Consider the following 13,053-nt stretch of genomic DNA (forward strand, 5'->3'; position numbering starts at 1 on the left):
GCGTGCGTGTGTGTGTGTGTGTTTGTGAATAAGTAACACACACACAGCTTACTGCATGATAGATTTAATTATATATAGATAATTCCGACGAAACAAGAATACGACGAATCAGGAACAATTCGAGGTTCAAGATGAACGCAGGCCGCTTCCAACCGAAGCAACTGGACTGGACGTCTATAAGGGAGGCCTATGTCAAACATTGGACGTACTGCTGTTGATATGGTGATGATCCTTCTCAAGTTCTCAAATTATTTCCATATCAAAATTGTAATCATGATCGGTAGAATACTCAGTCCTAATAATGCTGTAGGTGTCCATGGGCGGCGGATCACTTACCATTTGGTGGCCGCATGCTCATTTGCCAGTTATTTGATAAAAAACTATCGTAACCAACAAACAAAAATACTCACATTAGGCTTTATAATATTAATTTTGTTTTAATATTTTAAAACTTAACCCAATTACTTTTTCTTCGAATCTTCGAATGCACCAACGCGCTCGCGCTATGGAAAAGCCACTGCAGCCCATACAGCCAGGCCAGTCGAGACCCGTTCGCCGGCAGCACCGCACGTGTGGCGCCCCCTTTGTTTACGGCAGTGAGTGTGTGATGTGAAAGTGTGTGACGGACTTTATTATTGGAGGTAAGTTTTTTTTTAATTGGGGTGTTTTGGGAGGCGTTTTTAAAATGTAAAATAATTTTGTGTTTTTTTTTAAAGTTGGGTTAACTACATGAGTGTTTTTAAATGTCAAGGTAAACTGAAGTCGAATAGGTGCCAATAATTACGTAAATTACTCTCTGCGAGTAAGAAAGGGCCACAAAAAATATCTAACGCATACTTACGCTATTTTAATAAATTTGCAAAATATAATTTTCTTTTTAAGCTGTCTACAGCATTTTTTGCGTCAATTTTTTCGGGTTGGAAAACTAATTGCAATTAAGTAAAAAACCATAAGGTAAGTAGGTAGGTACTTACTTAACTGTAAGACTTAATTAAGAAACCAAAAACTGCTTTCGTCAAGCAATTTAAATGATTTTTATGACATAGTATTTTCATGTTTTATAATTGAAAACTTCTTTTTTTCATAACTTAGCTAAATATTTTTTTAACAAAATATAATATTAAATGTGAAAGTTTGAATGTATGGATGTTTGTTAGTCCATCACACGAAAGCGACTAAACAAATCAGGTGAAAACTAGGAACACGTTTATACGTTTTATTCCAGAAAATTGCGTAGTTTCAGAACAATTTACGGGGACTATGCTACCTTAACTAATATTGTAAATAGGGACGAAAGTATGTACCTTTGCCTGTTTGTCTATTACCTCATTCACATTCAAACCACTAAACTGATTTAGATTAAATTTGGTATGGAGACTTAGAGGGACGGACATATTAAAAATAGTTTTATCCCGGAAAATTGCATAGTTCCCGCGGGATAGCAATAAAAGACTACGCGGGCGGAGTCGCGGGCAGCTAGCTTCATATAGGTAGCTTGTCTCTGTTGGGGAAAGGCCTCCCTTATAAGCTATTGGTACATCCATACTAATATTATAAATGCGGAAGTGTGTGTGTTTGTATGTTTGTCCGTCTTTCACGTCAAAACGGAGCGACGGATTGATGTGATTTTTGGCATAGAGATAGTTTATGGGCCACATAGTGACATAGGCGACTTTTTATCCCGAAAAAATGCACAGTTCCCGAGGGAACAAACAGCGCGCGATAACCGAATTACACGTGGGCGAAGCCGCGGACAAAAGCTAGTTTTTTTGTTTATTAATAAGAAACAAACAGTCTTATACAGAATCATGAACAGACTTAAATTAATACAATCTAGACCTATAGTTTCCTTAAAGGTTTATGTTAGCAGACAGAAAAAAAGAAATTAAATAAAAAAAATAATGATAATAGAATTTTAGAATTTTGATAATTTATAATTTAGTCTACATTCGGTCCCGCCCCTTTTGGTTACGAAACCATTTTTTTCTATAATTGGCTCACAGTCATTAGACGCTAACGTATTCAAGACGTTTTAGAGTTCCGTAGTCAAAATGCATAAATTTGGAACTCTTAAAATTTCGCCTTGGCCGTTCTTATATATCAGCGGTTTTACTTATAGAGACTTAACAAGTACTAGAAAATTGTATTTACAATGAACTAAAATTGCCACTACAGTGACGCGTGATAGATGGGTTTGTGTGATTTGTGTGTGTTCTTACAGTGTGGAGGAACCGCATGAACACTCATATCTTGCATAGGTAAACTTAGCTATCATAAGGTCGCGGGTGAGCAGATTCTTTTAGTTCATTCATTGATATGGACCTCCGCAAAGTAACGCCTGATTTAATAAATTATTGTATTCACTGTTTTAAATTTGGTTCCAATGTATGAGGAATGCCTATGTATAACAGTGAACGTATAGTCGGCAGCACAAATAGATGAGCGGTGGTAGTTGTTCAAAATTATTTAAAAATTCTCTTATCACCTTGTCAGCAGAGACGTGTGTGATCATTGTGAGCGTCGTCAGCTCTCATCCACTTCTGCTGTTGACTGTTCTACTGCTGATATGATAATGATGATGTACCTGCGATAAACGTGACCTCTATTGACTGCATTAGAAAATAAAGTAACTCCTCCCCCCCCCTCTCCACCCCCCTCCCCTTTAGGCCGGCAACGCACCCGCAGTTCTAATAATTCTGTAGGTGTCCATGGGTGGCGGTGATCGCTTACCATCAGGTGACCCACATGCTCGTTTGCCAGCTATTTGATAAAAAAAAACTGATCATTTAAAAATCATCATAATAAAATAACAAATCAGAAATGTTTGACTGATTTTCCTTATTTCTACTGAAGCATACAAGGTGCCATTTCATTACATTTCCCACGCTTTGTTTGTTTTTATCTTATCAGTAAGTTATCAGTAGATAACAAGACGCTGATTTGCTGATAACGATGACAGGTCAAGCAATCCAGCGGCATGATGGATGATTGTTACGAAATCATTGCTAGCTAATGGTCAAGGAATAATCTTGTTGTTTTGAAAGACATGTTGTTTAGTTTGGTGTGATGCAATTTAGTACTATTATATACGGGTTCTATTCCTTGACCAGTTGGTCACCAGGTACCTACCACTTTGCTCTTATAACGAAAAACGCAGCTATTAATTTAGCCTATTTATGTGTATATCTAAATATCCAAACCGTCGGTTGCGTAAGCTAATTTTTATCTTTAAACGTCTTCGTAACTCAGCAGACTCCCATATATTAAGCACCGTGTACACTTCCCTCTGCGAATCGTTACTAATTTACTGTATTCCTATCTGGGGAGGTTCCTGTAAATCGAAATTTATCAATATTGAAAGAGCGCAGAGGGCAGTGCTTAAGGTAATGTACCGAAAACCGTTTAGGTATCCCACTAGAGATCTGTATGTTGAGGCAGACGTGCTGACGGTTCGGCAACTGTATAATAATATTCTAAGAACTGTCATGCGGCAGCAAGACATGCTCCCCCTTCGTCTGCCGTCTCCTCCAAGAAGAAGACGGAAACCTGTTTTCGAAACCGTACGCTGCAAGACGTCATTTGCAAGAAGACAGCTCGCTGCTACAGGTTGTAGATTATATAATAAAATAAATAAAGAGTTCCCTATAGATAAATTAAATAAATTTGAATGTAAACAGAAACTTAAGTGCTGGCTTAAAAAACTAGACTATGAAAAAACAGTAAACATGTTATTGCTGTGATAATCTTTTTGGGTTACATATTTTTTTTTTTTTTTTTATTCACTGCAATGATTAGACTTGGGTATATTTAACTTGTGTATGTTAGTCAGCTACACACTAGCACACACAAACACACACACACACACACACACACACACACACACACACACATGAGCAATATGTTATATTAAATATGTAGGTGCATTTATGTTTGGTAATTCGTGCGTATCAGTGATTGTTACTTTGTTATAATGTATGAGTGTCCAAATACCAGACCGCTGATCTTCATAACACAGGTTATCCTAGCATGAAGATCGGAGGATCTTTTCTTGAAGTATTTAACAAACCTTTTCATCTAATGCCTTTGCTTGCTTTCATTGTTATGTATAATTCTTGCAACTAGATCTTATTATAGTTAAGATCTCAGATTTGTAAGCGCATGCGTGTTCTATTATCCAATAAAATATTATTACTATAATACAATCTAAATAAGCGTATCGTTAGCTTGTTGTAGGTGCGGTATAACGACATCTATGGATAACTTTACAAATCAAATAATTTTAGAAAAACATGAATGAATTGGTATTTAAACTATGACACAACATTAAGTTTATTTTAAATAACATAACAAACATTTTAAAACATCAAACAACTCCAAAATTACATACAAAATATGGTGACACTAGCCCCATCTGTTATTTGATAGTTGAACTAATACTTTGATATGAAAGAAATATTATTTTAAAATGTAGGTTTTAGACAATAATTGTTGAGACGTGAACAATAGTATTATTCTACATTTTATTAATGTATTTGTGCATAGTTAGTAAGTGTAGATTTGTTAAAATCTTATTTTTACGCTTTTCTCGTAAACGCCATGTCTCGATTACTGCATTCTTTGTTACGGGGGCGAAAGTTATATCTATGTCCCTGTATATCTTTGAGCAGACAATTTATCTTTAAAAGACATCACAAAAACTTTGATTTTGATAGTTATCGCGTATCGTGTTCCAAGTTTGTTGCTGTCTCAACATACCGGTACCCTGAAATAAATACCAAAGTCGTCCTTATTTAGTGGTTTGTTAAATTCCTTTGCAAACATTATTTTTATTCGCTTTTATGCCGCAATCTCGTTAGTAATGTCAAGTATTTATTGAGATAAATCGTAGGACATTGTTAAGGATGAAAGGAAATTTCGTTTTAAGATCTTACGTAGGTATCTATAAAACAAAGAGGTTCAAAGAATAACTATATTTGGGGCGGCCTATTTTAGAATTTTCCGCTCCAGAAATTTTACACCTGAAATGATATTGAGCTTAACTTAAAATCAAACTATTGGATATCCGACATAAAATAGTCTGGCCACGTGTCGGTCCGCTCACTGCGGGGCGCAAATTTAAAAGTAAGAAACTTAATAATAAGTTAGTATTTCATAAGGTTTCTTTGGAAAGTAAAATTGATTTCTAAGGATTAAAATTTTGGACTTTTTCCTTTTTTATTGTGCTGTATACTGGTATCCAATCATTTGTCAAAAAACGTTTCAACATAATATTCATTCAACAAACAACGTTCGCAAACGTTTGTTTCATTATTAATTACAAGTTGAAACCTCCACGTCATATCACAACTTTTGTCATCAAATATAATACTTTATTCTTTGTGTTACCCTGAAAGTATTGATAAATATTTATAACTCGAATCTTTGTAAGCACTCTTTCTACAGTGATTCGGGCGGGAGACGTGAGCAGAACTTACCGTACCGGATTCAGTTAGTGAATTAATAATATATAGTACTATTTTTATGCTGCAAACAATAGTAGATTGTTCAACAAGGGACTAAAATAAGTCATTATGGTTGTTTAGTCACTACGAATGCGAGGAAATAAAACGATGCTCTATACAAAATTACATTATTACTTTTTTTTAAAAACGCACGCTCAATTTGAGTAATGGACGTTCTAAATTAAAATGGGAATAAAATTTATTCCGCGGTGTTTTTAGTCTTTTTTTTTGTAAAATGACGCTTCACATTCTTGCATATTTAGCCAACAGATTCAAACTTGAAAACTATTATAAAACTAATTGGACTATCCATAAAAAAATGAATTCATCCTTAATATAACGAAATGGACGGATGACCTGGATAAAGTCGCGGGTTCACGGTGGATGCAAGCCGCTTCCAACCGAGGCAACTGGAGGTCTATGGGGGAGGCCTATGTCCAACAGTGAACGTCCTATGGCTGATATGATGATGATGATGATCCTTAATATAATTAAATAGATTCTTATCGTAAAATCATTAATCGTGTTTCACGACGGTAAATCTTTTTTTTTTTTGCAGAGACACAGTCACTAATAATGGCGATAATCCTCCATTCACATACACTGTAATTGGTTGTTTAGAGGTTTCCAAAGTAAATAAAAAATACTTTAGTCCCTAGGGACTAATAAGGACCTTTAGTCCCGATATGCAGAGATTAACGTAATATTTTAAGAGCATAAGAAGTGAAAAAAGTATTAAATTATTTACTAAGTGCATGGTCGCTATGCCATTAAAAGTGTGGAGATCTTACTCACTCACTTGTGAACGATCCATTATCAATTACTGAGGGTTTAGGGTTGGTTCTGTTCATGGCCGAATCACCTGTATACCTACCTACATGCTACCATGTCGTATTCGTGTCGTCACAGTGTGTTTAGGTAATAACCTAACCATCAAAAAGTACCCCCGACTTCGTCACTTCAAAGTTCATTATCTCAAAAACTTTTGATGAAACATATCTAAGAACCATCGCCAGAAAACCTGATTTCAAATAAAAAAACCGCATTCAAATCTGCCCACCTTTAAGAGCTACGGTGCGTGCCACAAACAGACACACATAGCGCTCAAACTTATAACACTCCTGTTTTTGCGTGGGGGGGTTAAAAAACTAAATGAAATGACAACATATTGTATCTTGGTATCTATAGTGCATATGCAGCTGTAATCTTGCGAATTTGGAACGACAATTTGTTTATATGGACACGTTACTACTACATACAACAGGTCATTTACTTAAGTTTTTTAAGTTTTTAAGTGTTTAGATTTAAATGGGTCCCACTGAAATACAGCGTTGCAGCTTGCCGCAACATTATCATTATGTTATTCGTTTTTTTTTGCATTTGTTCTTTCCCTAATGTATTTTTCTGTGTATCGAATATGTGTATGTTTTTCTCTCTTTCTCTGTCGCTCTCTCTCCAGGGCCGTCTTTCATCTATTAGAGGCCTTGGGCACAACATGCTGCATTCGGTATCTAAGCCTGATTTTCAGGTGAGAGTGGAGTATAGCTATCGATTATCTTTTGGTAATGGAGTTTGGAGTTTGGTTTTGTTTTGGTGGTCTTTTGGTAAGGTTCTCGAGTGGAGGCCGCGGATCGGCAAGAGTAGCGTAGGACGTCCACCAGCAAGGTGGACGGATGACCTGGTTAAAGCCGCTGGTGGGGGAGGCCTATGTCCAACAGTGGACTTCCTACGGCTGAGATGAAGATGATGATGATGAATGGAGTACAGACTAAGGGGCCCCAATGCATCGCGGAGCCCTGGCCACGTGCCCAGTATGCCCCATGGGAAAGAGAAGTCTTTCTTTCTCAGTGAAATTATAAATTTAGGTTTCACAAAAAAAATGCTATGGCCTCTCAGTTCCGTCTAGGTACAAGCTTCTTTTATAGTCTTGACATGTCTTAGGCAGGGGCTAAGAATAGCCCCTTTTGAAGTAATATTCCATCATCTAAATATTACCTACTTATTTTATTACCAAAGGAAGGGAAAGGAACGGAGAAAGGGTTCTATAACTCACTGAGCCCAGTCGATCTCGTGGTCATTCAATACCAATCAGGCACATCAATCATTTCGGGCCGACTAGGTTGGAATCTCACTCAAAAACAGTTTACGTCATGTTAGATATTTGACCGCTAGTTTTAGTCACCTGGACTGCCCCATGACAAAGCACTGGGTGGACATCACTTGACAAAAAAGTGATGATCTTTACACAGTGTTGCATTGAGAAATATTAAGAAAATACAAAATAGCCATAGGACTAAAATTACTATTAAATTAAAATAACTAAAACTAAAACTTTATTTAAAAAAGAGAGGTGGTGCCCATCACGCAGGCAGCATTCCCGCGTTGAACTGCGATTGAGATTCTTTGCGCGAGAAAGCTGCCGGAGCGAGGGTTGCCTGTTGCCTCCCTTAACCTATTGCTGAGCTCCCTGTGTAGCTCCAGCGCACCCTTACCCCAAGGACCTAGAGTCTCGACGCCGAAAGCAAAGAAATCATATTATAGTGCTGCATTTGATTTTAACGAAATTATTGTTATTTGATTTAATTTGATGTAATTTAATTTTAGTCTGAATTAATTTAATTTAATGTTAATTAACTTCATTTGATTTAATTTTGTTTTATATTAAATTTAAATTAATTAATTTATATACTTATTGATGTAAAATATGGGTTTCCAAAATGACCTGAAATGAATGTTTTTTTTAGTGGTCTTATTAACTTTAAAAGCCTACTCAACTGTTATTGTTTTTGCTTTAAATATGCTAAAATTCAGTATTACTATTTGGAGGTAATAGTAGAAGTACAGTCGAGTGCAAAAATAAGTATCCATTCGAACCACTCAAAAATATGTTACTACGGCCTCAAGGGCTACACGTTAATATTTTTACACTTGACTGTACCTACACACTTACCCCCTTATTCATAAAACTTAACAAGCCTATGTTAACTAACAAATGCTTTGTCCCTTTCTAACAAATACAAATGTCGAAGTGACAGATAAGGACAAACGAATTTTAGCGGCATTTTAACTAAAATAGGTTTGATTGTCGTTTATGAATAAGGGGGTTAATATGTATGTCTTATGGAAACTCTTTATAGTACTAACATAATTGAAAAATGTTGACATACACGTACAAAGCCGAATTTATCCTTTAAAAGGAACTCTACCACCTATAGACCGGGAGATGGTGACACAAAATATTAGGTCATTTTGTACCAGTATGGCGGTTCTTCAGGATCTAATTACGGACAAAAAAGAAAATGATGGTCATAGCGCTGGTACCGGCGGCCCAATCGCGTGGGCGTTAATCGAACGTGTCGGATAAATAACGTGTCGAACGATTTGTTCCACAAAAATTCTTGTATTTTCCGATAGTCGATAAAAAAAAGATGTAGGCGGTAGCGTAATGCCATACTTCTCCGGTGTGACTTACAGCCCACCATACCGACGGGAATACATTAATTAAAAAAAAAACAATTCAATCATTTCCTCCTCCTCCTTCCATTTCCATCTCCTATTCGAGGAGTTCGTTCAAGGCAGATGTTTAAGCAAAGATTTAAAACATATTTATTGGATTGCCAGAAGCTTCAGTTCAATGCTTAGTACTACCCGGTATCGTCGGTTCTATTTGACAACCAGACTGCGAAAATCTTTGTTTTTGTTTTTGTTTGTATTGGGTACCTATATTCAAAGAATATCTGTTATGTTTGTTTGTTATTTGAACCTTAAATTATACATTAAAAATTGCATGTGACTGAGTGCGTCAACTCCTACTGGCTCCGGCAGAATATCAGCGCTGTGACAGCAATGTCGCAGCACATGCTGAGTCGGCGCCTTTTCGCGGCTGTGCCGTGACAACTTAATTTAAATATGTAACAATTTGAATCGTTTGTTTATGTAGAATTGTCATGGCATGTTTGTGAATAAAGTTTTTTATCTATCTATCTATCTATCATTTGTTCCACGCAATTTACTTGATGTCAAATTACAGCTTTCTAGTGGTAGTTTCTAAGAAAAAACCAGGATAGAAACTTAAGAAATGCGATGGTGAAACTATTAGAATTCCATTTTTGCTATTTGACTACGGAACCCTAAAAATAAGATTATTGATCGAGATTGTTTCTTTTTAATTTTTATAGGTGGCCATAGTAATAAACACTCAGTAAAAAGTCCTATTTCATTTTAATGGATAAAGTCTACGCGTGAATAGAGATTTTAGACACGTACACGTACAGAAAGACATAGAAAAATATAAGAAAGTGTTTTTTTTTATAGTTGGAGATAGAACCACGTAATCTTTTAGTCGTTCAGTACCAATCACGCACATCAATCATTTCGGACCAGCTAGTACAGAGTCTTGTTGAATTAAACTTTACTTCACAATACTATTAAAAATAATTATGTAAAGCGCAAATTTAGAAAACTTTAAGTAACTAAAGTTTAACTAAATATGATAAGTCGGACCGATAAGTATTAGCGATATTAAATTTTGCACAGAGTTCATACAACGATGCAATATGAGAGAATTTCTGGAACTTCAATTCAACTGTCATATTCAGTACTCAATAATAAAATATTTACCTATAACCCGCGCAATTTTGACATCTTTAAGTTCCAACTTGGAATTAATATAAAATTCGGGCTATGGTGTCATGCAATGATAAATAATCTTTTTCAGTTTTTTAAGTACTTAAAGTTTAAAATATTTTTGTATGTGAATAAAAAGGAATGGCAAGGCGCTAGTTATTTCACTGAGTTGTAATGATACTGAGGGGCTGCTAAGCTGTGATGATGAGTGGTTTTCGAGGACGAAACATCGATCTATTTAAATAATTTATTGAATAATTTATTGGAGCAAGGAAATTATTTTAGTTCATCGATCTATTTAGCTTGGTATCGAGATTTAGCCTGAGCGAAACTCGGTCGCCTTAGTAGTTTTTTTATTCGACTGGATGGTAAACGAGCAAGTGGCTCTCCTGATAGTAAGAGATCACCACCGCCCATAAACATCTGCAGCACCAGGGGTATTGCTAATGCGTTGCCAACCTAGATAGAGGCCTAAGATGGGATACCTCAAGTGCTAGTAATTTCGCAAGCATTGCTGCTTCACGGCAGGATTAGCGAGCAAGATGGTGGTAGCAATCCGGGCCGACCTTGCACAAGGTCCTACCACCTGCAAAACATTACTAATAATTAGCAATTAATAAAGCAATTTTTGTGGTAATTAAGTATGCTTTTTAATTTAAAAACAATAAATAATTGTTATTAATAAACCCATTAAAAAAATGTGATATCACAATATTTGCAGCTGGACTCTAGTCTATGTCAGATTGTGACCGCTGTTGTGGGGGAGTGTGCGAAGAAATAGGATTAATTATCTTATTTCTACGATCATTAAGATCGTACAAAAGACGAGTAATTTATAAGGAAATCGCACAGAGAATCACACTGAGGACGGTTTAGATAAGACGTGCACTGTTGGACATAGACCTCCAGGTCATCTGTCCATCTCGTTGGTGGACGTCCTACGCTGCGCTTGCCGAGCTACACTCTCCATTCGAGAGTTTTTCGCCTCAATGAGCTATATGGCCGCAGCTCATTGCCACTTCAACGAGCTAAATCGCTTGGCTATGTCCACAGATATAGATTACACTAGATTACGCAAATGCATCTACTTCGCGTGTCCGAACCCCGACCAAACGTCGGGGTTGGCCCCATACAAAGACTGACCGCTAACTAACTAATCATAACCGTGACTGACTCGAGCCCCACGACGCGGGCGGGCGGCGCATTTGAATCGATTATACGCGGACATCGGGGAATTCACATTGCTAATTCGCTCTTGAAAACGTCACAGTAGATATAAAAAGTGACACGGTTGGTTTTCATACAGATTGAGGCGTTTGCGTTATCTAGAATAATCATATCTGTGGCTATGTCTGTCTATTTCTGATTTGACCCCATAGAGAACCCCGAGCAACGTGAAGAACCATGTCTCGGATCCTTATGTCATCACTGGCAACACACAATGATTGAAGACATCATAAATATAAGGCTGAGCGTTAGATACATAAAAATAAATTAGCCGATCTGGTAGTCTAGACTTTTATTGTATTGTATTGTCTCCCATATTCCACTAATATTATAAATGCGAAAGTTTGTAAGTTTGTTTGTTACTTCATCACGTCTAAACTACTGAACCGATTTGGATGAAATTCGGTATACAGATAATTTGAGGCCTGAGGAAGGACATAGGATAGTTTTATTAACCGACTTCAAAAAAAAAGGAGGAGGTTATCAATTCGGTTGTATGTTTTTTTTTTTTTAATGTTTGTTACCTCAGAACTCCGTCATTTATGAACCGATTTGAAAAATTTTTTTTGAGTTCGTCTAGGAATGCTTTCAATTAGGTCCCATAAGCAGCAAATTAGGATCTGATGATCGGATCTTTAGGAAATCGAGGGAACTCTTCAAATATTATAGGGACACCTATAGTAATTTGGATATATTTAGCAGTAACTCGTGCATTTGCTCTTGCAAATCATAATTTGGTGAAGTGGAACTGATGATGAAGACCAGATTTGACCAAGGGAACTACTACTATCAATAACAAGTATTTCACGGGTTAAATTTAAATTATCATGATTAATATACTTACCTAGATAAGCGACTAAAAAGAAGCTTTAAGTTAATGATTCTTTCGAACTGATCTGATGCTGAAGCCAGAAGGTAGGCAACGGAACTCTGTTATAAAACAACGTAGCTAAGTCGTGTTTGAGCTTAATGGAATCGTTGTGAGATGTTCTTTGGCTACGAATCACTAAAAAGTGAGAAATAAAGAAAAATTTTAACAAAAAAGTAAAACCGACTTCAAAAAAATAAAAAAATATCAAAAAATGGAACCGACTACAAAACCCTTGAAAATAATTTCTAGGTAAGTAGGTACGTACTAGCTCGAAGTCGGTGACTCAGCACGACCCAGCAGGAGGGATTGAAACCCATGTAGTATGTAGGTGAGGTAGACGACTATTGTGAATTGTCCCACTCCTGCTGGCTCGTGCTGAGTCACCGACTTCGAGCTAGTACGTACCTACTTACCTAGAAAAATATTTTCAAGGGTTTTGTAGTCGGTTCCATTTTTTGATATTTTTTTATTTTTTTGAAGTCGGTTTTACTTTTTTGTTAAAAATTTTCTTTATTCCGTAAAATTACATAGTTCCCGCGAGTAATTATAGCGATAACCGAATTCTACGCGGGCAGAGTCTCGGGTAACGACTAGTTGTGTTATAAAACTCTTTATTGCCAGAAACAAAACAAAATTATATTTTTTGTTAAGATTTCAAATTCTACAATTTACCTGCCCCGTAAACGACTCTACAAAATACCTAATTAACTGCCAACTTTCGCTACAAGTTTTAAGGCCTCGGCTAGCCAGAGAGACCATTTAGCTCCCGAACACCCAAGTTGGTCCCCGGGGTCTAGGTCTAGCCGCCAACCCCCATCGCTCCAAACT

The 13,053-nt window shown here is 36.6% G+C and overlaps 1 protein-coding gene across 1 annotated transcript in view; it reads left to right on the plus strand.

Moving 5' to 3' along the window:
• Positions 1-552: 552 nt before the first annotated feature.
• Positions 553-13,053, plus strand: part of LOC141442401 (octopamine receptor beta-1R-like) — a gene marked incomplete in the record, with an annotated part of 143,786 nt that continues 131,285 nt past the window's right edge. Inside the window, 1 exon segment of the mRNA XM_074107376.1 lies at positions 553-641.

Source organism: Choristoneura fumiferana, chromosome 25 (assembly GCF_025370935.1).
Source record: "Choristoneura fumiferana chromosome 25, NRCan_CFum_1, whole genome shotgun sequence".
Lineage (NCBI taxonomy): Eukaryota > Metazoa > Arthropoda > Insecta > Lepidoptera > Tortricidae > Choristoneura > Choristoneura fumiferana.